This window comes from Sinocyclocheilus grahami, unplaced genomic scaffold, assembly GCF_001515645.1.
Source record: "Sinocyclocheilus grahami isolate Dianchi unplaced genomic scaffold, SAMN03320097.WGS_v1.1 scaffold1088.1, whole genome shotgun sequence".
Classification (NCBI taxonomy): Eukaryota; Metazoa; Chordata; class Actinopteri; order Cypriniformes; family Cyprinidae; genus Sinocyclocheilus; species Sinocyclocheilus grahami.
Window position 1 is genome coordinate 11312 of NW_015506267.1, and position 3731 is coordinate 15042.

The window sequence follows — 3731 nt, forward strand, 5'->3', positions numbered from 1 at the left end:
ATCAGCGGTTCCCAATTCTAGTCCTCGCCCTGCACATATCTTTTATCACGTGCGACGTTTGTCCTATTCGACCGTAAGTGCCCTGTGAAGTGGACATCACCGGATATTCCGCCATCCAGTTCAAAGCGAACGTATGTTCCATACAAAGGGCATTAAAGTGTACGAGAGGTAAATATAAATAGCATTTATTTACAGAGGCATATTATGTCACACTTCACACGTCTCTAGTAAGTTTCATCTGTGTGTGAAGACGACATACTACCACAACAAAATTAACAACTGTTCTGACTCTCGCACACTTTTCAAAACTTTCTCTTCTCTTCTCTGTCCTCCTCCCACTCCTCTTTCATCAACTCTTACAGCTGATGACTTTGCAATTTTCTTCACAAATAAAACAAGAACCATCAGTGACCAATTCCACACACCACAAACTGATGATAACTTCATAACGACAAATAGTCTCTCTTCTCCGTCTCTCCACTCTCGGAGACAGAGGTTTCCAAACTTATCCTTTCCAATCATCCTACTACTTGTCCACTTGATCCTATCCCCACTCACCTCCTTCAGGCCATTTCTTCTTCAGTCATACCTTCGCTTACTCACATTATTACTTACTCACAACACCTCTCTTCACACTGGTACATTTCCCACAGCATTTAAGCAGGCTCGGGTAAGCCCACTGCTTAAAAAACCCTCTCTAAATCCAGCACTTTTAGAAAACTACAGACTGGTATCCCATCTTCCATTCATTGCAAAAACACTAAAGGGAGTTGTGTTCAACCACCTCTCTATGTTTCTTGCACAGAATAACCTCCTGGACAGCAACCAATCTGGCTTCAAAAGCGAACACTCAACTGAGACTGCACTGCTCTCGGTTACTGAAGCCCTGAGACTGGCAAGAGCAGCTTCCAAATCCTCAGTACTCATCTTGCTGGATCTGTCTGCTGCTTTTGACACAGTTAACCATCAGATCCTCCAGTCCACCCTCAGAAAGATGGGCATCTCAGGAACCGCATTTCTGTGGTTCAAGTCCTACCTCTCAGGTAGGTCCTTCAGGGTGTCTTGGAGGGGTGAGGTTTCCAAGTCACAACTTCTTGCTACTGGGGTTCCTCAAGGCTCAGTGCTTGGACCACTTCTCTTCTCCATCTACATGTCGTCATTAGGATCTGTCATTCAGAAGCATGGCTTTTCTTATCAATGCTATGCTGATGACACTCAACTCTACTTCTCATTCCAACCAGATTATCCGACGGTAGCTGCTCGCATTGCAGCCCGTCTGAGAGACATTTCTAGCTGGATGAAGGACACATCACCTTCAGTTCAACCTTACTAAGACAGAACTGCTTGTGGTTCCAGCAAACCCATCGTTTCATCACAACTGCTCTATACAGCTGGGTTCATCAACCATAACTCCTTCCAGGACAGCCAGAAACCTAGGAGTTGTGATCGATGATCAGTTAAGCTTCACAGACCATATTGCTACAACGGCCCGGTCCTGCAGATTTGCCTTATACAACATTAGGAAGATTAGACCCTTCCTGTCAGAGCAAGCCGCACAACTTCTTGACCAAACTCTTGTTCTCTCCAGACTGGATTATTGTAATGCTCCTTCCCGCATGTAGTATCAAGCCTCTGCAACTGATCCAGAATGCAGCAGCAAGAGTGGTCTTCAATGAGCCAAAAAAAGCTCATGTTACTCCTCATCAGGTTACACTGGCTACCAGAAGCCACTCGCAAAAAATTCAAGGTACTGATGCTTGCTTACAAGACAACCACTGGCGCTGCACCAATATACATAAACTCGCTAGTTCAAACTTATGCACCCTCCAAAAGCTTGCGTTCTGCAAGTAAACGGCGTCTTGTGGTGCCATCCCAAAGAGGCACAAAATCACTCTCACAGACCTTTTCCTGGACTGTGCCCAGCTGGTGGAATGACCTCCCGACTGTACTGTGCTAGACTAACTGAGACTTGTCATGGCACTTGTACACTGTTGTTGTTCTCTCGTTGGTCAGATTGCTTCTATTGTTCTCATTTGTAAGTCACTTTCGATAAAAGCGTCTGCTAAATGATTAAATGTAAATGTAAATGTAAGACGCTGCGCAGTGCAAATCCGTGAATGGATGTTCCAAAGTGAAGTAAACAGATTTCCCCTGCTCAGGGAGTAGGGAGCAATGAACACTGTGTAGGGATCATATCGATAGGAAACACAGTTCATGCACGTAGCTCACTTCTAACGAGCTGGTTATCTGAATCAGGTGTGTTAACTAAGCGAGACATGCAAAATATGCAGAGCGGGATGGCGCGAGGACTGGAATTGGGAACCGCTGGGCTACATCAAGTGTCATTCACCGGTGAGAAAACTTTAAAAGTACTACAATACCAGGAAGTAAGATCGGGTTGTTGATGTTTGTATGCCATTCTCGCTCTGTCCGCACAGCGTGCGTGAACGCACTGATGACGTATCCTGTCTGCGCAAACCGGGTGCACAGAGGTATGCTAATACATACATTGACAGGCATGTAGGAAAGCCAATCAAAATGCTCGGACCGAGCGTTTTGATTGGACGAACATTTCTTGGTCCTAAGCCTTCCACAGAATATATAAATACAGATAAATACATTTAGATCACTTAACGTAATGACTGCTATCGGGATGTTAATAGACTTTCAACCAACATAACAAAAAATGTTTCTGAAGACAATCACATATTGCATCTTTAAGTTCCTGTGCTTTCAATTCTTGTGGTCCAGTCTCGTCTGTTACCCTGTGTGTTGGATTACCCTGTGTTGATTAAAAGACTTTCTAAACCTTCTTCTTTAGTGATGGGAAACCAAGGCTTTCTGAACTTGCATTAGCGACATCTGGTGGTCAGACTTGTTTTCTCCACCATATCTAACCATTCAAAGCGGCGCAGAGGATATACACTTTGCAAAATCACATGACCATACAGTTTTGGAAGTCCGTGACACACAAGAGTGGAATCAATCTTGGATCAATACAGTTCTAACTGATCTGATATAATTATATCTAAATTAATTTGTGCCAATGAGACCAGAACTCGTGTCATGTGTAGTCTGGTCAACGGATTCACATATTGATCAATAATATAAAATAGGCAAGCATGTGATCATAGATACTAATTGACGTAGGTATCTGAAAAAATATTTTGGGTGAGCTGTTTAACCTTTATGTTCTGCTTGGGGTCTCTGAGGCCCTAGCTATAAAACATGATTCACTTTCTGTCTAGTGTTGAGGTTACTGTCCCTTGCATCAGGTGGGGACGTGAAGCGCACATTTTTTCAAACCAGCTGTCCTGATCTCTCAATACTGCATGATTTTTGAAGCTTCAAACGTCATCAATCACATGATGTTGTCATTTCGATACAAGCATCGGCACAGTGTGTGATACAATAGTGCTTTGAAAACTGCATCGGAGCAACTGTATCAAGCGTCCCATCACTATTCTTCTCCATCTTCATTTGTTTGTGAGCAGCGTAGCGTGACAAGTATCTGCAAAATCTTAATTATTTTACCAAAATAAGAGGGATCGTACAAAATACATGTAATTTTTTTTATTTAGTACTGACCTGAAAAAGATATTTCACATAAAATACGTTTACACATAGTCCACAAGAGAAAATAATAGTTGAATTTATAAAAATGACCTTGTTCAAAAGTTTACATAAGCATTTTGCAGACACTACTTTGAAACAATTTTCATTCAGAAACT

The 3731-nt window shown here is 42.6% G+C and overlaps 1 pseudogene; it reads left to right on the forward strand.

The window, feature by feature from the left end:
- The first annotated feature begins 940 nt into the window (after positions 1 to 940).
- On the forward strand, positions 941 to 2856 carry LOC107566612 (uncharacterized; annotated as a pseudogene).
- The last annotated feature ends 875 nt before the right edge of the window (positions 2857 to 3731 follow it).